Source organism: Eptatretus burgeri, chromosome 4, assembly GCF_056783735.1.
Source record: "Eptatretus burgeri isolate ZD-2024b chromosome 4, Ebu_testis_v1, whole genome shotgun sequence".
Classification (NCBI taxonomy): Eukaryota; Metazoa; Chordata; class Myxini; order Myxiniformes; family Myxinidae; genus Eptatretus; species Eptatretus burgeri.
The window spans coordinates 68,796,612-68,823,552 of record NC_140964.1 but is presented as its reverse complement, the minus strand read 5'-3'; the positions used below and the strand labels follow the sequence as shown (position 1 = coordinate 68,823,552).

Sequence of the window (26,941 nt, the reverse complement as noted above, 5' to 3'; positions counted from 1 at the left end):
GTCGGCGCCGTCTGTGAAGTAAAACTGTATAAGTGTTGCCGTGTGCTCGGTAGTCGGTGGTAGATCTGCATTGTGTTTCACTTTTACATTTGCTTTTTGTGCATTATTGTGGTGTTTCTTCTTTTACATTTGCTTTTGGTGTATAATTGTATATGTGTGCTATCCATGTGCCATCGCGAAATAAATGTGCTTTATGTTGAACTGTTTTTCCCGTTTCGCTTCGTCTTTTCCTTTATTGAATCTCCATCTTACTTCACGTAAAGGGTTGGTCGTGGGCTAAAACGCCCGATAATGAATCGAACCGTCAGGGTTGACGATAACACCGCTCGGTTATCCCGATAGTACGGAACGGGTCGCTTAAAGTGGCCCGTGTCCGAAGTCGACCTGCGGCGAGGTGCGATTGCCCGGTCTACCCTTCGTGTGGGTACTTAGGTAGGTCGAAATTGGCGAGCAACCCTATCCCACGCGGGGGGCCGATTGGCACGATCGTGGTGAGGCCGAAAGGCCCACCCGTGACTAGTTCCCGGCGTTAGTCCGAGAGGGTCACGACGGGATTGTCCGTCCGGTGGGCGATGTGCCGCGATTCGAGTTACGTGGCCGTTCGCATGCCGGCGGGCGCGAATCCGCAACAATATATACACACACACAGGGGGCTGCAAATGTAGGTATACAGTAATGTATTAAAGTGCATTCCTTACTGTATACCTACTTTTGCAGATATATATATATATATATGTATATATATATATATATATATATATATATATATATATAATTGAGACATGTGGAATTGTGACAAGCACTCCCTTGATCTCCATTGGACACAGTCCTCCACCACATACACCAAAGTATGATCTCCAATGCAGAGGCTTCGGCTCGGCGACTCTGTCAAACAGACGAAGATTACATGGTCAACATCAAACAGAGCCACCTATCTAGATTTCAGGAGTATTTACCCTCATCAGGATGGCATACCGATAAATATCTAACCAATGATGACCACATTCATTGTTTAAACATCAGAAGCACCTCCTGACTGTTATGGTGAACATCGCCGCAGATTACATGGGAACTTTCAACACTCCAGAAATTGTTTTGTACCCTTCCCCAGATCTATTCCTCCTCACAATTCTATCTTAGGACAGTTCCTTGGACTGCATGGTAGAGTGGAATCTTCTTTATCTCCGAGTGAGGCCTTGAGAAAGAGAGGGGAGAAGGATGAGTTGAATGAGGGGCATTATCCAGAGAGAAGGGAGGAGTTTTGGGGTCTCTTAGGGTTTTTTTCACTCTTCAGAGGGGGAGAGAGAGAGAAAGAGAGATTGAGACACCGAGACACCGAGACACCGAGAGACTGAGACACACCGAGACACCGAGACACCGAGACACCGAGACACCGAGACACCGAGACACCGAGACACCGAGACACTGAGACTGAGACACACTGAGACTGACTTTGTTTGATCGCTTCGGGAGTGGCAGTTTTGTTCATTGCCTGCTCGTATTCTTGGTTTGTGTCCTGTTCCTTGCCTGCTTATGTGTTTGCTTCATTGCCTGTTTTTGTTCCAGGTTCGTCGCCTGCTTTGTGGTAGGTTTTTGGCTTTCTCGTTCCTTCTCCATTCGTCCTTGAGTCTGGCGTGTGGCACCTTATTTTCTTTATTTCCATTGTGCAGAATTAGTTATTGTAAATACTAGCAGATACCCATCTACAACGGGTATGAGGGGCAGGATGGATCACAATACTCTGTTACGGTAGTTTCTTTGGATGTTTTGTGCCACATTCAACAGCTCAGTTCATATTGGCGGCATGTCTGGATGCCCATGCTAGCGTTTGAGACCGGTCGCTTTTGATTGTTGGCCTTGGCACATTGTGCCAGATGAGTACCATGAACGATTTGACATATTCATCGTTTCCATATTACCCCCATCAACAGATTAACATGGCAGGATAAAAGTCGAAAATGCTGAGTTGAACAAATGTCCTGAACTCATGGACTTAATTAAGTAAAGCACGTCATCTGGTACCCGGCCGTCGGTTTGCCGCCGAATGCTGCTGATTGTGACGTCATCGATTCCCTCTTTGAAAATTATATCTATATTCGATTTTTTTGAATCTGCTATCACCTGTCTAAATATATCGAACACATAATGTGAAGATTTTGGAAGTATGAACAGAATATGTCCAGAGAAAAGTGTGGTTGACATTCCAGGCTTACGCCCATGATATTATGATGTCGTCGTCGTCCCCCCCCCCCCCAGACTCCCAATCCCTCTATCGTACCACACAATCATGGTCTATTCTTCCCTGTTATTTGTAAAAGAGGAATAAACCCCATTAAAATCAGAACTAAGGATCCCGTGTGCTTCTTGCGGTTCCTGCACTTTCGAAGCTGCCATTAATTGAGCGCAGTCCAAGGGAGTAAAAAGCCACTTCTGTCCATTCCTATCGTGGTTGGTGTTAGTCAATTGCAGGACACAACATCTGTTTATTCTGAGTAGGATCTTAGAACCCAAGGGCTTCTAAATCAAAGTTAATTGGTGTCTGGATTTTTGCATTTCAAATTTTTGCGATTTTTTGCGTTTCAAATTAAGATTTTTTTTTTGTTTTTATTGATTTGGCTTGTGATAGGAAAAAAAGATGCTGCACAAAATGGTGGTGTGTGAGGGCAACGAGGATGAAGGATGTGAGTCAAGGGTTGGGACTCATGAGGAGCCAAGGTTAGAAACCTCCATCATTCCTGACTGCTCGGGGCCTTTCAACCACGGATTCTGAGCGGTTTAGCCAGGAAACAGGTGCGATGGACAATGGGCGTGCATGCTCTACTCTAAGAGATGATGAGAGAATGAAATACATTAGATTATTTGAGAATATAAATAAATGAAAACAACATTGATTTGAGAGAGCAAATGAGAGAACAAATGTGGGAGGACATTTATAAAAAAATATTTAATTTTTAGCATCACATGTGGGGACACAGATTAAAAGTGGAATGGCAAGTTGGTTTAGGGAGGGAAAGGAACATTTCATGGGGACATGTTTGTTGGGTAATGGCCTAGACCTAGAGGAACATCGTGCCAGTGTGGATGTCGCTCTGCTTTAGAAAGAGACTGTCCATGAGATGAGAAAGATGGATTGTTTAAAGGGGGATATCTTGGGCTTGGTGGTTTGCATTGTGGCACTTGTGGGCATGCAGTTATAGCTTGCAGGGACCCTTCTGACACACCGGGGACCGACGGGATGCAATGCAGCACTGACTCCGGTGTACGCGCAGGCAACCAAACCTGAGCCAGTGAGCCAGGTGTTCGGGCTTGCGGCATGTGGGGTGATGGCCAAACCTGCTCAGGGTAGGCGTGAAGTCGGACCGCCAGTGAGTATGTCCAAGCCTGCACTGGTGAGCGAGGCTATGTCCAATGAGGTGTGTAAGCTTGTTCCAGTTGTAGTCAGGCTGGGTCCTGGGGTGTTCGGGACGGACCCTGTCGGGATCGACACTGCACCTGGGGTCATCGACTCACTGTGCATGGGGTGTGTATTGGTGACCACGGAGAAAGTGACCATTTAAGAAGAAAGATTTGGTGGTGGAGCACTGAGGAAACAGGCCAATGTGGGCCAGTGTCTGTTTGAGCCACAGTTGGAGTTGAAATGTTTTTGTATTGATGTATGAGCTGTGATTTGTGAGCAGTTGGTGGCTCATGACAATGGAGCCAGGTTGAGAGAGGTTGAGAGAGGCTCAAAGCTTGCAGCGACTGCAGGAAGGGACAGAAAAGCCCGATAATAATAATGGGGCCATAGCGTGCAGCCAAAATTGGAAACACGAGGCCACGAATTTGAAATTCAAATTGAAATGGGAGTTTTGTTTTTCGGTTTTTTTAGGCTGCAGATTGAAATAGGAATGCAGATTCAAATTGAAATGGGAATGGGAGCAGCAGTGGTGGGAGTTAGTTCCTGAGCTGCAGGATTCAGACCAGGGGAGGATAACAGATCCATGATCTTAGGTTGGAGTAGGTGCAAAATTTTACATTGCACATAAAAATATTACTTTGCCGAGCATAGTGAGGGGAATATGTTTTTTTTATGGGTGTTTCTTTTTGTCATAAATTCTAAATATTATTTGAATATTGATGAAGAGCACTCCAATACACTTGAAAAGTACTGCAATGAAAACTTTTGCTCAAAACTCAACATTTATTTTAATTATTGTCTCATCATAAAACATCCAGTTGAATGAAAAGCAGATCCATAGAATGAAACAAATGACATAATGATAAAAACAAATCGATTATTCCGATGTAAACTGCAACGATAATGGCCATTAGGCCAATAAAGTCGATGTGATATCATTGCAATTGCCTGATGAAAATATTTAATTAGAAGATTCATGAATAGCATCTCAGGGGGATGTTTTCTTGCATACATGTCCACTACCTTCTCAATGTCGATCTCAATATTGTCGCTTTCCTGGTGATTCCGTTAATTCCCCTGACCCAATTGTCGTGGATGGGCGGTTAACACCGACCAGGCCAGATAACCGAGTGGTTTTTCTTGGAGGCGGACACGTGATCCTCAGAGATTATAGCACGTGTGGGGTGGTTAAGGTTGGGACATACCAAAGGCATTCACCAGGACGGTAACACAAGGCTTTATACTCAAACCCACAACAGATACAAGCAACTTAAATATATATGGGTTTTTAATAAAAATCAAATATTTATAATGGTAACAATTCAAGGTGTAATAATAAAAACGGAACGCGAGATAAACTAAATCTGGTTCCTTATTTGAGGTGCCTCCGCACTCAGACACTAAAACAGGCAAGGGAAAATGAATAAATAGAAGAAAAATCCTCCCTTTCTCCCGGTACTTCGCTTCAGGTCCAGAAGTGATCTTTTGAGCTTGACTATCGAACCGTGGCATCCTGCATGGGACATCACACCTGAAATGGTGCTAAGCCACTCTCTGGGCGGGAAAACGTACACTAAGTAATTTGGGTGGTGATACTCAACGCCAAGGCTCAGAAACCGCCGTGCATCTTCTTTTCACGAGCGTATATGCTGACCGTTCCTCTCTTGCACCCGGTCTGTTCACAACGATCGCCCACACGACAAGACGATTTCTGAGACCCTGTGATCAGGCCACGAGGCATGCTCTCCTTCCCTCCTCAGAAAAGTACACACTTCACGGCTCAGCCGAACAGTCAATGGCTAACGTCTTGCTCCAGCACGTGGGTAAATTCATACAGCACGAACATGAGAATCGTGCAGCCTTCTTCATCCTATCAAGGAGAAGTAACCGCAATGCCCTTCTCTTCCAGACACCATCTCTTCACTCACGTCACATCGCGTTACTCACACCCAAAACTCAACCCAACAAAACCATCTCCTCTTCCTCCTCGCTTCTGATGTCATGCCCACCAATAATCCACCTCCAGGCATGGCTTGTTGGCTCAAACACCAGGATGGTGGAGTTTCTGCCTACTCGGCACGTTTTCTGTTCTTGTTGCTGTTATAAGAATGTAATTTTATTGCTGGTTTGTAAATGCAAAAACGTAAGAAAAGGTCAGGGTGTAATCACATACTGGAACAAATTAGTCTTTGACCCCACCTAATTTACACGACACCACCCCCTCTCCCCCCCCCGCCCCCCCCCCCCGTATGGTGACGCATAACACTTAAGCTCACAGTTTCCATACTTAATTTGCATCGAGATATCTCCAACATATCCATGGACCAAGCACCTCTATAAAATCTTATCATTCTTATGAAATTCCTCAATCCACCCCCACAACCTTAACAATATCTTTGTGCACATATAAGACCAAAGCATTAAATCGATCCTCACCCATGGTGCTCCTGGATGCATTTGTTTTTTTTTCTAATGGATTTCAGTGACTAGTTTGCCTTTCAACACCACTGTTGCTGGATGTCACAGATGTTAGGAGCAGCAAATTTTGGATTTTGGTGAAGTTTGGGGACATCCGTAGACATGTTTTAGTGTCTTCAAGGGTTGTCGAGATGTCATCAGGCTTGCTGTCTTGGCCATCCCACATACTGTGCTATAGCACCAACTCTTGTTCGAATGTGGATGGCATCGGAAAGTCCTCCTTGTAGTAACTCAGGATGGTGTCCAAAGATTGCTGATGCAGTTATTTAAACTGTGAAGGAAACAAACTCATGGCTCTTATCACCTGTTTGGTCAAATAACCAAACCGCATGCTAAACTGCGAGATTAGCAAGTGAAGGACATCAAGAAAAATGGCAGGCCTTGAAGTATTCCTTTGGTGTGTCTGCAGGTATGCTATTAATTTGATTTTGCCTTCCACAACACCTCAGTGGAACTCATGATGTGAGGTTTACCACCTCTGCCATTGTCATTGTCTTTTTGTAAAAAGTTCTAATCATTTTCCCTTGCAGCTGATATTGTTCCTTTAACATGTTCCACCATGCTGTAACCTTGCATAATATTGTTACGGTTGTGGGGGTAGGTTGAGGAATTTCATAGGAAAGATAGGATTGTATATTGCTTGGTCTGTGGATGTGTGCGAGATATCTCGATGTAAATTAAGTCAGGAAACTGTGAGCTTCAGTGTTGTCACCACACGGGGAATGGTGTTGTGTTAATTAGGTCGGGTCCAAGACTACTTTGTCCCAGTATGTGATTACCCCCTGGGACCTTTTCCTATGTTTTTGCAATAACAAGCATTACATTTTTATAACAATAACAGCAACAGAAACCGAGATACCGAGCAGGCAGAAACCCCACCTTCTTGCGTCATGCCAATAAGCCATGCCCTGAGGCTTATGATTGATAGGTGGACATCGGAAGGTTTGGCGGTGATGTGAGTGAGGAGATGACAGTTGGAAGAGAAGGGCATTATGGTTGCTTCTCCTTGATAGGACAAAAAAGGCTGCACGATTCTCATGTTAGTGCTGTGTGAATTTCCAATGTGCAGGAGCAAGACGCTAGCCATTGACTGTTCGGCTAATCCATGAAGTGTGCATGCCTCGTGGCCTGATCACGGGCCTCAGAAATCATCTCGTCATCTGGGCGAATGTGTTGTGAACAGACCGGGTGCATGACAGGAAGAGTTGGCATATTTGCTCTTGAAAAGAAGCCGCATGGCGGTTTCTGAGCCTTGGCGTTGAGTATCGCTGCCGAAATAGCCTCCTGTGCATTTCCTGCCATGAGAGACAATGTGGTTCGATCGTCAAGTCCTAAAAGATCACTCCTGGACAGGAAGCTAAATGCTGGGAGAAAGAGAGGATTTTTATTTTATTTATTCTTTTCCCCTTGTCCGTGTTTATGTCTGAGTGTGGAGGCGCCTCAAATAGGAAATTAGATTTAGTTTATCTCATGTTCCCTTTTTATTATTACACCTTGAATTGTTACCATTGTAAATATTTGATTCTCATTGAAACCCATATTTATTTAAGTTGCTTATATCTCTTGTGGGTTTGAATATAAAATCCTTGTGCTACCATCCTGGTGAATGCATCTGGTACATCCTAACCGTTAACCGTCCTGTGCGCTATAATCTTCGAGGATCACGTGTTCGCATCCAATGAAAACCAATCAGCGATCTGGCCTCGTCGGTGTTAACCGCCCATCCACCACAATTGGGTGGGGGGGGGGGATTAATGTAGCCGCCAGACCCGCAACAATATCCAGCGTGAAACCCTGGAGCTTCCTACTCAATAGAAGCAGAGATCCAAAGAAAGGAAGAACAGTCTGGAAGGATACAGTGAATGTTGAATCTGTGATGCTGGTAATCAATGCATATAATTCAGCGACTGCTTTCTCATCCCATCCACATTCTCGGGAGCTAATGGCTTCAAGGCAAGCATCAAGGGGCTCATACATTTCATCAAATACATGTAATGTGGTGATCTTATCATTTCACCTAGCATTGCAGAACATTTTGAATTTCGACTTCACAATATGTTCAATTTTGTCACTTTCAAATTTCACATCCCTAATAGCTTCCCTAAGGTGTCCGCTTCTTTTTAGAGAGTATTTAAAGACGATGCCGAGGTGCTTCAGTGTGTCCAGCATTATGTGAATCTCTTTCACCTGGCAGCTTTTGAAGAGTACAAAATTAAGATCGTGACTGCAACAGTAATGGTAAATAGCTCTTGGGTGTTCAGTGAACTTTGCGGCACAAGCATTGTATTTTCTTGCCATTTTTTCTGTGCCATCCATTGTCTGGAATTGCCAAAGCTGTGTCAAGCCCAGAATATGAAAGGGATTTAATACAAATGACCTGGCCAGTTGTGCTCTCGCAAGCAACAAACTCCAATAAGCACTCGACTGCTTGCTTCTTTAGTTTATTGCGCAATATTAGACCAAGTTGCTCCCAGTTGCTAGTATCGGTTACTTCATCGCACTGTATTCCATAATACGGTCCAATAGCCTGATCCTTTATTTCAGCCACTATTTTTTGCTGGATGAACTACTTTATACAGAGCAGGAGTTCATTTTTTGAGATGTTTTAGATGTGTCAGTGGCATTCTTCACACAACTCTTTAGATGATTCTCCAAGAAGACATATCTGGCATTCACCTAGAATTTTAGCAACTCTTTAAAGTTGCCATTGGTGAAGCTGCGGCATGTTTCGCCGTCGTCATACCTGTGCCCTCTGGGTGCAATGCCCTGCCTGCCACAAAATTCCAACAATTTAACGTTATATTTCTTTCTTTCTTTCTTTTTTCAATGTTGGCTGCAGCTTCAGGGGAGAATGTTTGATACTCAACACCATGTCCTCCAACCTTGATATGCAAGCCATGGACATCCTATAATAGTCGCATGTCAAATGTGATTTTGAAGTCAACAACAGCATCTTTCCAATTTTAGAAAGGTTGACTTGTCAATTTATTTGGCCAGCGGTATGCAGTGTCTGGAAAAAGAGGACAGGCAAGGCAATAAAGACCATCATCTGCTTTAGAATATGACATAAAATCAAACATTTTGAACCAGTCACGCTAACAGAATCTTTTCATGGACCAGATGATTTACGCTTATCCTTGTAAAGTTTGGCTGTTTTCTAGTTTTCTAGTTTCCTCTTAATGATAAGATTGAACTTAAGATCATAAGTTGCATGGAGAGGATTATAATCTCTCATGTCTGATTTAATTGGAGTTTGTTCAAGCTGGACATTCATATCCACTTCAGTGTCTATCACACACACATTTGTCTGTTCTTCGTTCTGTCCTGTTATGTTTTCATCAACATTCTCCAGGTCTTCAACTTTTGTAAACTTTTTGCTTTCTTGATGTTCTGATTTGTGTTCACCATGTGGGTTCGTATCTGTCATTTCCAAAATCCTATTTGGCTGTTCGTAGTCTGGTCTCTCATGTGTTGGAATTTTGGATGCATCATGTCTGGTGATTGTTATTGGGATGCTCTCAAATGGCATGTCCGACATTGAAACTGAACTACACATGTCACTAATGTATTGAACAAGGTTTAACAGGGAAGTGACATTTAGAATTAGGGTTTTGCCATCAGTTTGAACATTTTCCTTCATCATCTCAACGACGTGAATCACTTTACTAGGATTACGAGGAAATTATGTGCAGGAGGAGGCCATTTGGTCCATTATACCTGCACCACACCAATAACATATTTAATAAATCCATCAATACCCCCTTCCCTTCATGTGCAGCCATTTGGCTGCGACACTGGTACTCATTTTGCTGACCTCGGAAGGATGACAGGCTGAGTCAACCCCCTGGGGTTAATTCAGTGGCCAACGGGACTTGAACTCAGGACCCTCGGATCCCAAGCCACCACCCTAACCGCTAAGCCAACACCAGGTATTACAACAAAGGTATTACAACACAACACAACACAACACAACACAAAGCTTTCTTCTCCATCACACTTGATGCCTATTCTATACCCTGGATAATTTCCCATGGTCAAAAAGTATGTTCTTGAGTCTGAAAACACAGACCGAATGCTGAATTCAAGCAAAATGATAGGATTTCTGGATTATCTGAGATTTGTAATTCCATTCCACTTCTTGGCTCATTAATGGTTCGGAGAAAAGAAGCATCTCCGATGACAAATGATTCTGATAATTCATTAATCATCACGTATCCACCATGGGAACAAACTGGTACAAATGAGTTCTATGTTGAACATTGCGGTCAACATCAGCTGTGGTCTGAGGCATATCAGGTGACGCCATGAAACAAAGGGTGACGCACACACATTGCTGGCCCCCATCTTCAAAGCCCCCTTGGTGTTTCCTTCCATTGCACAAGTCTGACAACACAACGAAAGTCTAATTTGGACGTTTTCTTATAATGGGCTCGGTGGATAAATTTATGCCTGGTATTGGCTTAATGGTTAGGGTGGTGGTCTTGGGATTCTAGGATCCTGAGTTCAAATCCCACTTAGCTGTTGAATTAATACCAGGTGGGGTTGACTCTGCCTGTCATCCTTCCGAGGTCGGCAAAATGAGTGCCAGCTTGCTGGTATCCTGTGTCGGAGTGGCGACACATCTAGGATTGCACCCAATAGCCAAGGAGACTGCTTACGCAGCACCAACGCATTGCACAGAGCATGATCCCAACGGATGGATGGATGGATGGATGGATATGTATGAATTTATTTGAACAAGTTATTTAATTGCTTATCATTTCAGAATCTTTTTGATTCATGCACAGATTTTCATTCGTTTTGATTAAAAATATACAAGTAAACGTTCATAAGATGGGATAAGAACATGAGATTTCTTGTCCACTAAGCAATGGTTAAATTAAGTTGTGACATAGTCTACTCTCTATTTCTTCTGTGAATTGTTCACAATCACGATGAATAAAAGGACCAAACCAACAACATGACGATATTCATAAATATCATCAAAAAATCCCAACACACTGAGAAAGCTCCACCAATCAGTGGAGTTATGAAATCAAATTGTTACAGTTTAAATATTTCTTACCTTTTTCTGCATCCACATCATGGTCCTTTAACTGTGGCTTTTTTGAAGAAAAAAAAACTGTGAATACTGCTTTGAATTGTCACCCTTTTTGAAGAACTATATTGTGTGGTGGTGGTGGTGGTGGTGGTGGTGGTGGTAGTGGTTATTGTTTGTTTGATTGTTCCATCAGGAAATTTAAAAGAAAGGAAATTAAAAAGTTGATTGTTCAATCGGAAAATTAAAATGACTGTTATACAATATATTTGGTGACACTAGCAGAGTAACTGCCCTTCGGGCGATCTTGTTCCAAGCATGCAACACGTTCTTCTGATGCATGCTTTATTTGGGCGGTGCATAGGCAAGTGACAGCTCTTTCGAGGCAAAAAAAAAACCCGGGTTACATGTATGAAGCAAAAGCATACCTTCTGCTCATAATTCAAAACACCTCACTGCACTGGAAAATGTGGGGACTTTGGGTCCTCTTGGTATTTTGGGTCTTTGTGGTCCTTTGGATCCTTGGCTCATTTGGATCCCCTGGGTCTTTTGTGTCCTTGGGGTCTTTTGGGTGTTTTTAATTACCCGGGGTCTTTTCGGTATTTCAGGGTCTTCGGGTTCTTTTTGTTCTTTTAGGTATTTTGGGTCCCTCGGAGTCTTTTTGGTCTGGGGGATTTGGGGTCTTTGGGATCCGTAAGGTCTTCTGGGTCTTTTGGGTCCTTGGGGGGGGTCCTTTGGGTCCTCTTGGTACTTTAGGCTAAGTGTTTCAGGTTACAGCTGTGGGTGACGTCAGGTCAGCTAGCCAACCAATGGGTGAAAAGCGGATATGCATCATGCATATATCATGCACACTACATGAATCATACGACATGCATCATAAATATGCATCATACATACATACATAATCGCATACACTTGCTCCATTATATATAGATTATATATTTTGTCTTATAGCTGAAATTTTTATTGAAAATTACTGCACGAGACAGTTTCCCACATTCCGAGATCACATAGTCTGGATGGAATCCATTCAAGGATACTGACTGAGAGACTCGTACAGAAATATGCCACCCACTTCAAATCATCTTTACCAAACTGATGAAGGAAGGAAGAGTACCTGAGGTATGGAGACAACCTACAGTGGTACCCATCGACAAGAAAAGAAAGAGAAGTTATCCGACCAACTTCACACCTGTTAGTTTGACTTCTGTGACATGCAAGGTAATGGAGAAGCTCATAAGAAAGGTTTTGATTTACCACCGACAAGGCAATGACTTACTGAGCAAAGATCAGCACGGCTTTCAAAGTGGGCGATCTTGTACAACACAATTAATGGAAGTTCTTGAGCAGTGGACAAATAACTTGCCGTGGGGCAAGCCTATTAGAAGTAAAAAAAAGTAAAGGAAATTACAAACTACATACCCGTTTGATTACCTTTTTAGACAGTCGTTACTGCTGTTCCAATACTAAACTGAAAGAAATCCGGAGGAATCCCGACATCTTTGAGGCATTCCATGCTTATTGCACCCACCATAGACAAATGCACCTGAGCCAAGATCGACTGCAATATACAGTACACACACACATATATATATATATATATATATATATATATATATATATATATATATATATATATATATATATATATATATATATATATATATACACACACACACACACACACACACACACACACACACACCGAAACTCCAAAATTAACAGGTGGCGGAAATAGCGCTACCTTTGGTGATGTACAGTATTGCAAATCTTCCTTCATCTTATGATATTCAATATGACGTGATCAATAAAATTTCTTTTAAAAACGACAAAAATTATCTTACTATAATGGAGCAAATGTGGATGTCACCGAAACTCCAAAATTAGCAGGTGGCAGAACTCGCGCCACTCTTGGTGGTAGCCGATATTACAAATCATCTTCATTTATCTTATGATGACTAAGGATGCTGTTCTAATCCTGTTAGCATTTTGAAGAAATCAATTTTTTTTTTGTGGGGGCCGAAAACATTTCCCTACACCCACTAAGGAATAGAGTTGGGAATCATTTAATATAACCTTTCACATCGCTACAAAAGCTGAGGCACTCCAGAGTGATTATAAAAAAAAAACTTAAAAAAACATTTTTTTTGGAAAAATGCAACTTTTATTTTAAATTTTCTTTTGCCGAAAACGCTCTCCAGCACTCACTGATGAACCTCTGAAAGTTTGACGAGGATCCATTCAGCCATTTATGATAATAAATGGTGACACACACACACACACACACACACACACACACACACACACACACACACACACACACACACACCTTATCGCATAGACATGGAGTATGATATGTTATGATCAATAAGTTTCTTTTAAAAAATGACAAAAATCATAAAGTGCATTTCCATTAATGTGCTGCAGCACATTGCCCACCGAGAATGGGCTGAAAATAGTAGCGTCTTCCCCCTGAGAAGGATGACATTGATGGCATGCACATAAATTAAAGAAATCATAACAAGGGCGAAATCTGAATCGCCGGCTCTGCTTTCATTTCTTCATGACCATAAAGGCATATAGATTAATACTATATGATTGCTGCTGTCAAAAGGAAGTGAATTTTTGGGCTGTCCTCTGGTTGTTTCTGGCCAGTGGAGATGTACTGGCACAGATTAAAAAAAATGCTTGTCAGGGTATGGAAATGCAATGAAAACTAAATTCCTGGCTTTGTAATTAAATTCTGTCCAAAAATTGCACCGACTTCAGGAAAGTATGCATCTGTTAGAGGAAGAACGTTGTACAATAGGTCTCTCCTGACATAGCATTTGTTCTTTGACTTAACAGCAGAAATTGCTCAATTCCCAAAGCAACATCTTTGAGAGATTAACCAATCGCCATGTTGCTGTTCCGTTTTCTTACACATAAGGTAAATTTGCAAGACATGATACGAGTCGATTGCAATTCACCAAACAATCAGATACTTTGTTTTGCGGTGCATGGTCTTTTCTCTCGGCATTTGAAAAGAAAGCTTGACTGACATGTGAAGAGACCAGCCAATTGCTGTTTGCTTATGTCTCTGCTCAACTAATGTCTCACAAAATGTATGCCTTCTTTGGATCCAGAATTGTACCTCATTGTCCAAAAATCCTTCTTGATTTCATCAAAAGCACCATGAAAAATGGGGCTCTTTGTTGCTTTTGCATTATTTTGTTTCCTATCTGCCTTTGATTGAGCAGCAATGTTTGCTAAGTAAGAGAAGTTTAGATGGGGAAGGTTTCCATAAACAAGCAGTACTGAGCAGTCAGGGTGCTGTAGAAGGGAAAATAACCATACAAGATGGGATACTATTGTAAATTTAAAACTTTCCTATCCTAATGTTGTTGCAGCTTGTGTGATGTCTAGAATAATCCTTCAGAAGCTCATAATTGGGAGTTGCTGGTCAGCTGATCCAACAGATCACAACACACAAAAATATATCGGCAAATTTTCATGTTAAATCACTTGTATGGTGTTGCCAAATATTTAATGTATAACACTTCTTTCATGCTATCTGCAGTGCATGTTACTCGAAGTATTATCCTTTTTTGACAAAAGATCAATCTATTTCCTTGGTGTCAACTGAAATCTGTCCTTTAAAGCAACGAAGACAAACATTCTTGATCTTTGACTGACCACTTCCTCTTCCCCTACAGTCCACCCATGCATCACCAAGACAGTCATGCTAACCCAGCTCAACCCTTTGTCATACTTTCACAGATGTTTAATCCTTCCATCTTCTCTGTTTAGCTTTTTGGACTTTCTCCTGCAGCCTGGCTGCCCTCTGTTTGTCCAAAAGTCCACAACACTGTACACATTCCTCGATCAATCATCTGTGTTTTATTCCTCCTTCCAAGATCTCGGTTGACTCGTACACATCATACCATTTCTCAAGACCTTTTCCAAACTTATTTTATCTTCTGGAAGACAAATTCCTGAAAGTATTCAGCTGATATTCTCTTACTTTCAAGTATACAAACTCTATCATGCTGATTTGTATTATCAATCACTAATACCTGTTCTGCTCTGCAGCTTTCTTAAACACTTGATTTCTTGTAAAAATGTAATGAGACTCAGGGGAGGGAACGCTTTTCAGTTTGGAGTACAACAAAAGCAAAGTATTGGAAATTTCATGAGGATTTGCACAGTCCATTTGTATTTGAGAGATAATATCTACATACAGTATATAGAGGGTGTTTCAAAAAGGATGATGCAACTTTAAATGTTATTTATAAAGAAATAGAAACCTCAGGAACGTGAACCAAACATTTCTTGAAAGCTTTTGACATGGTATTTTCTATCACTGATTGCTATTGCAATAAGTCACTGCTGGAGTTGGTGAGAGACAAGGTCTGAAATTGACATTTACGCAAAATCCTTGTAATTGATGTTCTTGATGTGTGCCCCTCCGTTCAGACAGTCATTGATCCTGACTCCAAAGTTCTGTCCAACTTTCCTGTAGGTCTGATGTGGCACTGCCTAGAGGAAGTCTGACACCTCCTGCTTCAGATCATCCAGTGTGGCAGGGCGATTGGTATAGACAGAGCCCTTGGCAGCCCCCCAGAACCAGTAGTCCAGAGGGACGAAGTCTGGGCTATGGGGTGCCCAGTCAAGAGCGGTACCCAGGGCAACGAGTCCGTTTCTGAAGAGCTGCCACAGGAAAGTGATGGTGTCACCAGCTGTATGCGGGGGTGCACCATCTTGCATAAACCAGGTCATGGTGAGCTGGTTTGGGGTGACTTTCCGGGCTCGATAATTCTAGAACTTCTGAAGCATGGCCCGGTAGCATTCACCATTGATCGTCACTGTCCTGCTGATGACATTCTCAAAACAGTAAGGCCCAATCATTCCCCATCTGGCATTGAAGGAGCAGAAGCATGTGACCTTAGGCCCTTTCAGGTACCTCTCAGTGATCTCCTCAGGTGGTTCTACCCCCCAGAAAATGTTGGTGTGGTTGTTGATGCCACCATTAAAGTGGAAATTGGCTTCATCACTGAACCAGATTGGGTTGATCCAGTTTGGGTACCGCTCCATCCTGTCACTGAGCCAATTGGACATATCAAATCTCCTCATGTCATCTTGACTCAGTTTAATGCCGAACAGAGATGATGCATGCGAAAACCTTCAGTTCCTTCATGAGGATACGACAGATTGATGTTGGTTTTATGCCTAGCTCCCGGGAGCGCCGGAGGTGTGACTTCTTGGGACTATCCACTGCAGAATCCCGCACGTCATTGTTGGCGTCTCAGAATCTCAGGATCGGTGTCAATGTCAGCTTGGCTCTTGGTTATTGATGCTGGTCTGCCATTGTTGACCTTGCTTTGGTTGTGCACTGCACCCTTGTGCCCAAAATGTTTTACAATACGTTGAACAGCACAACTTATGGGTCGATCACGTGTTCTGAGGTCATATTCCTGGCAGAACATCTGGCGTGTGTCTACATACGATTTAGTCTCACACCACAGTCACCACTTTTGTCTTCTGTTTCACTGTCAATGGCATAATTGAGCTACGGAGCGAGAAATCCCAGGGAACAAATACCACGATAATACCACCAAACCCTGACAAGGAAAATGGTATCGGTCAAAAAACAAAGAAGTGGCAGGAAGTCAGTGGTGTGTGGTGTGTGTCTATTCCATTCCATTCCATTGGGACCATACTCTGTGCAGAGCATTGGTGCTGCCTAAGTAGTCTCCTTGGCTATTTGGTACATTCCTGGACAGTACATTCCTGGTACATCGCCACTCCGACACAGTATACCAGCATGCTGGCACTCGTTTTGCCAACCTCGGAAGGATGACAGGCTGAGTTAACCCCACCTGGTATTAATTCAACAGCTGAGCGGGATTTGAACTCAGGACCCTTGGATCCCAAGCCCACCACCCTAACCATTAAGCCAGCACCAGGCATGTGTATATGTGTATACTGTATATGTATATATACATATATGTGTATATATGTGTATTTATATATATATATATATATATATATATATATATATATATATATATATATATATATATATATATATATATATATATATAATCAATTTTCATATTATTGACCAAAATTTTTAACAGGGTTTGCATATTAGGTCACTGAAGCCAATTGTGGTCAACAGGTCAAAGCTCAAGGTCACATAAAATGATCAATTTTTATACTATTAACTTGAAATCTGAATATAATTTGCATATTTGTTCAAACCTGGTTCACCAAAAATCAAAACGATTGATTTATCCATTTTGGCATGTCACTGGTTTCCATGACAACAATTTAACCCCATTATAATCAATTGGTACTTTGTGTGGATTTATTATCATACCTCAACAATTTTTCAACATATTAAATTGAAATGTACGCAGCTTATTCGTATGCATGTGTAGTATACATGAGTAAGATTTGGTCAAACCGAGTCAAATGCCATCTGAAACATGCAAAACACCTATTAGGCCACAATTTAGAAAATGAATCAGCCAAATTTGTTATGCTTAACAATTAATCATGTAAAACACTTGATAGGTCAAACTTGCCAAATTGCTGTTTCCATGGAAGCTATTGTTAATTTGTATTTCGCAGTATCGTGCTGTGTACAACATCTTAATTTAGTTAGATATCTGTCCCTCCATCCATTTGTCCATTTATATATTGTAGAAGTCACTGACATAAGCTAGCCTGCAGTGTTTGATGGTGGCATGACCAGCGGCTAATACCCTGGAGACTGCTCTGCCTGATGAGACGGTGAAGCAAGTTTGGTTGCTTATAAATATCCACCGTCTCTCATCTGTTTCTCGAAATCATAAATATCACAGTAATTTTATCCAGCCTTTTGGAGAGCTGCAAGGACTGTATGTTTGTTTCTTTAGGTTTGGTTGTGGCGAATGGGGCTGCTAATCTGTGAAGTATTCTGTCATCTTTCGAACTCTTGCCTTTTATAACAGCCATTTGTGGTAGCCTCTTGTCGTGAGGTGGACGTGAATGGGGTTCGATCTGAGTTTATGATGAAATAATTTACCTTTTTTTATCCATGTGGACCTTTTCCTTCTATTAACCGATATGCCATTTTATTAAGGCTGTATATTTATATTTTCCTTACTACTTCTGATCTTGTCCAGTTACCTTTTCTATTCTCTCTGGCTTACTCATTATTTTGTTGCTGTTTTTTTTAACCTCATTGTGATTTTCCTTTCTTTTGACAGCATTGGTACAAGAAGAAAACCAATGCTTGCCATTTCAGACTACTACATTTTTAGGGGGAGTTTTTTCCTGTCCAGCCTTTATAGGATAAACTCAAATTCCGGTTCTGTTGTTCCAAAAGTGGCTGGACCGGAAGCAGGGAGCATGCCAGAGGTGAGCGTCACTCTGAAGCATGCAGGTCTGCTAGAAAGGATTCTGATGTTCTCTCCTTTGTCGAGTGAAGAAGGGGTATTGTGTGTACCTCCAACCTCTGTGTCAGTCAAATATTTAACAATGTTTAATTGTATTTTATTGTAGTTATAACCTGTGTGCTCCATCTGTTTTTATGACCCATGTGTCTTTGAAGGACAGTGCACAGGATAACATTATCCCTGAGCAGATATATCATGTTGAACCTGCATAGTGCTTGTTATAATCCTCTGGGAGGTGAAAAGATAGATGTTGTGGCAGATTGGAGTGGGGGTGAGCAAGGGGGAATGCAGAAGGAACAAAGGTATAAATACTTCAATTGCAGAACTCTTTATGATTGAAGTATAACAGTTCAATCAATGAATATGACAAACCGTAACTTTGATTAAAAATTTAAATGTCAAAGCATGTTACAATGAAAAAAAAAATTAAGTTTTATTAAATTTAAATAAAAATAAAATCTAAAAACGTGAGAGTTTATAAAGTGATATTTAAAATGTGCAAATGTTGAAGATGTGCGAATTTTGAAAGGCAAGGAGTTCCTGAGTTGAGCCTTTGTGTAGGTGCATATTCAATCACCAAGTGCGTGTGAGGAACTACCACGAGATTCCTGTCGTGAGACTGTAGCTTTCATACAGGGGTGTATGGTGAATCAATAAAAAAGGTAGGCAAGAACCAATGTTTGACTTTCATGGTCATCGGGATCATTTTAAAATGTACATGTATTGGAGGCCGGAGAAGTGTTTTGCAAAGTAATGTGATCAAATTTACGAGCTGGCAGCCATATTCCAAATGAGTTGTAATGGCTTGAGAGAAGAAACAGGCAACCCTGACAATATTGAGTTGCAGCCACCCAAGCATGATGTAATAACAGCATGAACCAGAGTTTCAGTACTCCTCTGATAATTTGCATGTGAGGATTTTGGCAATATTGTTCAGATGGAGGAAAATAGATTTACAGATTTTAGTAATCTGTGGAACGTAGGAAGGAGTTTAGTTTCTCAGAACACCAAGATTTAAAGCAATGGAAGTAGGTCAGGAGATCTCCAAGTTTCACTCTTTGGGATTGAAGGTTTTTTTTTATTATTTTTATTTTTTTTAAGGATGAACAAGAGTTGGGGAACAACAAGCATGTCATTCTTAGCAGCAATGAGTTTGAGGAAATCCATTAACATCCTCATTTGAATTTCAAAGAAACAGGATTCCAGAGTTGAATAAGATGCATCATCGGGTTCAATGGATAGTTGTATAAGATGCTTTATCAGGTTTAATGATGGGTATCATCACCGTAACAGTCAAAGCTTATATTGATGTTCTGTAAACTCCTACCAAGTGGATGCAGATACAAAGGAAACAAGAATGGACTGATAAAAGATCCCTGGGGAGCATCAACAGTTCAATGGAATGGGCCTGATGAATAGCCAGGAATGTTTGCAGTAGATTACTTTCTCGTTAACTGTCAAAAGCAACCAATAAATCCAGAAGTATTACAGTTTTAGCTGAAAAGCAATGTACTGGTTGCTGTGACAGATACTTCTACCCTCTAGCAGGGTACCCGGCATGACAGATTCATCGACGTCTCACCTCAAATGAGTGTGTATTGGTAGAAACATTAATTCAGTGTGACCAAATACTGCAGTGGGTGGAACTGGTAACTTCAACAACCTCATTTCATTCCACCAGCGAAGATTTCCAATCCATACTTGTTGTGCAGTAAAGCTTTGGAGTGAGGGTGATATTATGAAAGCTCAGCTGGAAAACAAATTTTAGCATGTTTTGGGCCTCCTGCCTGACGGAAGATCACCAAAATTACTTCCACGCCAACCGACTTCCTATATGCACCTATCTCCCTCCACATAGCCTCTTCGGTCCCAACGTACCTGGCCAGGCCCATTCCACCTCTATACTCCCCAGAGCTTTGCTTTCGGCAATTTCCATTCAGTATTTCTCACAGCATCTCATTCTGGTTTCCGATTTGATGATACATAGAGCAGTAGTTTTGAGTTTCACTTTGGGATTCGAGTTTTGATTCGTCATTGCAAGTTGTGATGCGACGCAGATGGTGATAAAAAGATCATCAAAAACGATTTTCAGGGAATTTTTTTCACGTTTCTAAGGGGTGTAGAGGGGTCTAAAGTGGCTTAAAAGTCAAATGGATCGAAGGGGCACAAAGTGTCACAAGAGTCTTAATGGTCATCAAGGGGTTAAAGTGTTTAAAGGGTTGAGGGGTCTTAAATGGGTCTAAATGTCTAAAGGGATCGAAGGGTGAAAGAAAAAAAGGGGTCTGAAATTGTCCAGAGTTCTGAAAAGCGTCAAAAGGGTCAAAGAAGGTCAAAATGCCTCAAAAGGGTCTAAATGGCTGTGAAGGGGTCTCAAAGGTCTTAACGGTTTAAAAAGGTATTAAAGGTTCAAGGGGGTGTAAAGAGTCTAATGGAGTCTACAGGCCATACAGGGTGTAAAGAAGTGGAGCTTCAGGAAAGAAATGACCTCATGTTAGTAAATAAATTAACTCTGGAGTGTAACACGGCACTAATGGGCCAAATGACCTCCTCATGACTGTTCAAAACACCTATTTTGGTGCATCGTGGTTATAAAATCTGATCGCAGAGGGTTGGCGTGAATTAACTTTGGGAGCTCAAAGCAGTAAGGTCACAAATAAACAAGGTCAAATGAGCTAAGATCCTCGTCCTCTTAATAATGACGTCATAAAAACGAATATGACGTCATTGTGATGTATCAGGTTTGCGATAAATTATCTGTGCTAAAGCCCGGCTTGATTCCCGCAAACAAAATTCAAACAGCTTGCCTAGTTTCGGAGATAATGGTATAGGCGATTTCCATTAGCGGCGACATTATGACGTCAACTTTTTCTAGGAAGAATTTCAAAAATCGGACATTGTTACTGCCTGTGCGTGGGCTTTCTGCTTATACATGGCAAGTTTCACGAAGATCCGATGAAAACTCTGGGTTGTGAAACAAAAAATGTCAAAAAATAGAAATGACGTCATAAAAATTGATATGACGTCATAGTGATGTATCATATGTGTGGTAATTCATCTCTGCTAATGCCCTGTTTGATTCCCGCAAACAGAATTCAAAAAACTTGCCTAGTTTCGGAGATAATTTTTTTAGGCGATTTCCATTCGAGGAAATATTTTGACATCATAACTTTTTTTCATGAGGAATTTTCAAAATCGGAGATGGTTACTGTCTGCGCAGGGTATTTTTACATATATATGCCAAGTTTGAGGAAGTTTCGATGAAAACTGTAGGCTGTGAAACAAAAAAGTCCACAAGAACAACAACGTGAGTAAGACTTAGAGATCCTCCACAAGGATCTAAAAATAAAACATTTTGCTTTTCCACACACTCGAGAATAAAAGGTATGGCTTTTAAATGTTTATGACTTCACGCTGTCATCGTTTATAAGCCTATCATTGTGTACATATTTGAATAGGCGACCATTTTTGTCCCATATCATCCATTTATATGGAGTACTCCCGTACTTCATGATACTGTTATATACTGAACAAACGCCTTCATGTCCGTATTTCAGTGAAGGAGCCGGCCCGAGGACACGGACACTGTGGAAGGACACCATAGCAGGACCTGTTTATGATGCGCATATGCAGCCACCCTGCTACGTCATGACCATTCAAAACAATACCGCATTCCTCCCTCCTACGTACGTAATTACAATTCTGATGTCGAATTTGTATTACACCATGAACTCGAAACCGTTGAATGAAACATCAAATCCATGCATCTCTTCAGTTATTGTTTTCACAACAGTTGTTACAATTTACATACAAAAGGAACATTTCCTGATGTCACTTCGTTCCTTTACAAGCAATCAAATGAAGATAACCTCAACAATGTTTCCAAACGTTGGAACTAGAATAAACACAAAATGTACTTCAACCATCAGCATTTTATTTACTCACAGAAACTCCCTCACCCACTGTTGTACAATTTGAGTTGAAGAACTACAGATCTAACCTGGATGGAGGATTAGACACTCTAGTGGACTTTCTGACAGGTGTTGGTGTTCTAGTTACCTCCTTACTGCCGACTGGTGAGGTTGAAATTGTTGGTTTCTCATTTACAACCGTCTATCTCCTAGTTCTGGTATTGGATTTACCAACTCCTCTGGAGGTTCTAATCTAAAAGGAAGACTAATTGAGGGGATGTCTCGTCTTGGTTATACCTCAGGTAAGTAATCTCTCTTTAGCGGCTTTGGTGTTTGCTCTCGAGAGTCATCTGCAATCAATTGATCTGCGTGTACATATTGGCGGTTATTTCCCGGTATCCTGACTAGGTACGTATGAGGACCTTTAATGGATACGATTGCACGAGGTATCCACTTCTCTTTTCCTCCCGTTAAATTTCCACCACATATCGGCTGATACAAGTCATATTGATGAGCGCTTGGGTGGAATCCGTCATGTTGAAATTTTGAAGCTATCTGCTTCTTTTTGACTTTTTTTGTTGACACGGTTTCACGAATGAAAGTCAACTTTTTGAAGTGCGTTTTAGGAACAGTTCTGTGGGTCTTATCCCAGTTGTAGTGTGTGGTGTGTTCCTATAATACAAGAATACTTTTGCTACCTTGTGTTGTAATGGCAATGAATTATCTGATTTCTTGAATGTCTGTCTGTACATTCTTTTCTGCCAATCCATTGGAAGGGGGGTGGTATGGAGGGCATAAGGTATGTTCAATACCATTGGATTTCAAAAATGTAACAAATTCGTCCGCAATAAATTGTGCTTCATTATCTCTTCACTTCACTAACTGTGTTAGTGAAGTGTTAGATATAACATTATCACTTCACTAACTGTGTGGCCAACCCACATCTTGCAAATAAGGATCGTAGAACTTTGATCAAACCAACAGCAGTGGTGCTAAACATAGGGAAGACTTCTAGCCATTTAGAGTAGCTGTCTACAACCAGCAGAAAGTTTTGACCTTTGACCTCTGCATAGTCCACAGGAATTTTCTGCTATGGTTCTCTAGCCAAAAGCCATAACAAAAGAGGAACAACTTTGGGTGCCATTTGAGCATCTGTGCATTTGCTACATGATCTTAACCTTTCTTCTGTATCCCCGTCTAGCCCTGGCCACTAAACGAACGACTTCGCAAAGGCTTTCATTCAACATACTCCTGGGTGACCTGCGTGGAGTTCACCGAACATATGCGTTTGTGACTGCGTTGGAACTCTGACCCGTCGTCTCCACAATAAACGTCCGTCATCGACCGACAGCTCATCTTGACATGTGAATTATGGTTGTAACGTTTCATCCGTACAATAACTCGGCCATCCTGATAAAGTATATTCGTACACTCTCGCTAGTACTGCATTTTCCCCAAACACTCTGCAATTTGTTTTGCAGTTACCGGTAATGAGTCTATTATTGTTTTGAAAACAAAGTTTTCTCCGGATCTGCCGTGCTTGGATCGTCGACTGCAAATCTACTTAACATGTCGGTATTTTGTTTTGTCAAGACGTACGGTATTCGATGTCATATGTGTACCCACCAGTGGATTTTTTTTCTTTTGGTGGGGGGGGCGACGGGGGGGAGAATGCCCCCTCCTTTATTTGTTTTTACAATTAAGATAAAAAACATCCCGTATTTAAACGTGAGCAACAAAGTGAAATGGAACCCAAGTGCATGGATATCTTCTTCCAGCCACGGCAGATATTGCGGTATTTGCAGAGTGATGAGATTGGCTGCATACTTGTTCAAACCAGATTAACAGTTGGCTGCATACTATAACGTATGTCCAGTACATAAGACGGAAGTGAATGGTGAAAGCGAATATAAAACTTAAGCTATTCACAGGTCCCCAGCAATTTGTTATCAAAGAATTCCCGTTTTTTATGCACGGTAAAGTTTTTAAACAGAAAATACAATGAATAAGTAATCTAATAGCCGGGAGGCGATGATGGTTCGCGGGCATTATTGAACAATGCCACGATAGGCAGGGCCGGATTAAGGTCTTCGTAGGCCAAGGCCCTTGAGATTTTGTAGGCCAGATTCAAGAGTGACCAAAACGACGATTTTGAACATGAAATTTAATCGGAAGAGACTGCGGTAAATGGCGATTTGTCCGACTTTCAAATATACAAGTGCCTGTAAAATCCAATTCGGCTTTGACATTGAGAAACAAACGATACAGAAAATAAATTCGGAGGAATGTTTGTATATTCAATTTCCACCCTCCTGAAACACCTTCTTTCGTTCCTTTTGGTTGGCAAACGACGCGATCACTTCGGAGAAATCGATTTGCTTCATCAGCTCGGATTCAACACGGAGCAGAGCGAGCGTGGACATGCGCACCGGCCCCACGGTCGACCGAAGACAATTTTTCACATGCTTTAGTGTGCTGAAGGAGCATTCAATTAAGACTGAAAAAAACGTCGTCGGAAATTTTCGTAGGCGAAATATTTTTCGTATGCCAAGGCCCGGGCCTCACGGGCCTAGTGGCTAATCCGGCACTGACGATAGGTACAATTGAGTTAGTGGAAGCTTTTGAGGAAGCCCTACCATAAAAACCTATCTCTTCCGTCAAAATTGACCAAATCAAATCGGATTTTTTTTTATATGTTGTACTTATGGACATTACGCACAGCTTCGAGGAAATGAAATTGCGAGAGAAAAATCTACAAAAAATACATAAATAAATAAAAAGTTCAAGTGGGCGTGACTCTGCCCATAAGGGGTGTGGGACGCCCCTCATACAAGAAGACACGATTAGACCATGATATCTAGCTTGTGTCCAAGTTTCAATAAGATCGCATCAAATGTCACGGAGCTATGCTCCGGAGAGAGTCACAAACAGACAGACAGACACAACGAAAATAGTGGTCACTGCTGGTGCCCGCGAACCAATTAGTAATTACCATCCGTTTTGCAAGCTCGTGGCAGAAACAGTAACATGATAAAATGTTGATGCACCGGAAGAGCTTGATGCTGAGGCACACGTTGACATTAATAGTCCAAGTATTGTTGCCGAGACAAACACTTACATGTATAGTATATAGTTATACCTACAGGGTATTTTTTGCCTTGTTTTCATCCAATTCTGCTTTCCACCGTGTTTCTCTGCTTAAATTGGGCTTGGTCGAGTTGTTGATGTTAATCCGCTAAGATAAAACAACACACGGAGCAGGTACTTAATGCATATATTCTTAAAAACTGACATGAAATAAAGTGAAATATCTGTTACATGTAGTGGCGCTACAACCAGCAGGGGGCGCCGAGGATGATGATTGTGGCATAAAGGTAATGCTTACACGAGAGAACTCAAATGCCTATCAATTGAGCTCATTGGACTGAAGCCGCTGTGGGGCGTAGCCGCCATTTTATTTGCCATCAACATGACACGTGAGGCGTGAGCGTATATAGGCCTACGTGGAAATGGTGTACTGAATGTCGGAACAATGAGCTTTGGAGAATATTTTCGGGCTCTTATGACTGTCATCTTCAGCAATTTCGGTGTACAAATAATACAGTTGGCGAGATGTTCACACGCAGCCCAAACAAGACGCCAATTCCATTTAAAACCCATGGAGCTCACTTTTGTCAGAAGTGTGTGTGTGTGTGTGTGTGTGTGTGTGTGTGTGTGTGTGTGTGTGTGTGTGTGTGTGTGTGTGTGTGTGTGTGTGTGTGTGTGTGTGTGTGTGTGTGTGTGTGTGTGTGTGTGTGTATATATATATATATATATATATATATATATATATATATATATATATATATATATATATATATATATATATATATATATATATACACACACACACATACATATAGTCAGTGAACACTGGTTTTTTGCATTGGGCACGATTCCGTGATCAAGGGGTGCCTGTCCACCCGTATTCATGTTACCCATTTAATATCAAAAACGATTTGAGAGCCACACTATTCTATTTCGATGTGAACCAATCACCAACTTGGCTAATAATGTTTGAACAACAACACGGCTTCATTACTTTATATATTACTCCAATTCCTGAGCAATTTCTTTGGCCTTTCACCGAATTATACACGACTATGCTCATAAAATGCTTTGCAATACATAAAGCTAAGAAAATCAGAACAACTTTAGTGGAAATGGTGAACGCTTTTATTTAACTCAGGTTGTGTTTTTATTTTGATGATTTTATTGAACTAATTCAACCAGATATGAATGGAAGACATGTAAAAAACACAATTATTAACACAGAATAACATGAAATATTGACTACAGCATCAAAATATTTGTCATAAATACAGGTATATAAAATTATAAATTAAGATTAGATGCAAATTTGTTGATTACCACAGAAATTAGTTTTCTACAAATACATGAAGGGACAATCAAGAATGTATAATATTGAAATTGATTTAAAATGTCAAATTCACCAACGTGCTTACAAGCGTCCTGTAGTTTGGATACATGAAAACTACAAGACTGATTCATATTTAATTTTCAGTGCAAAAATACTACAAACTAACAATATCTTTTCAAAGAGGACATTTTATGTAAAACCTTGATTAACCAGCATTGTTTGTTGTGGAAATCCATGAAACTGGGAGGGTGCAGCACGATGCTTACTAGTAAGTGA

General features: G+C 41.2%; 1 long non-coding RNA gene across 1 annotated transcript in view; it reads left to right on the top strand.

Moving 5' to 3' along the window:
* Positions 1-26,941, top strand: part of LOC147028292 (uncharacterized) — a 47,450-nt gene that overhangs the window by 19,789 nt on the left and 720 nt on the right. The window contains exon 2 of the long non-coding RNA XR_015056923.1: positions 23,447-23,609. This is a non-coding gene — a long non-coding RNA (uncharacterized LOC147028292). The remainder of the gene's footprint in view (positions 1-23,446; positions 23,610-26,941) is intronic.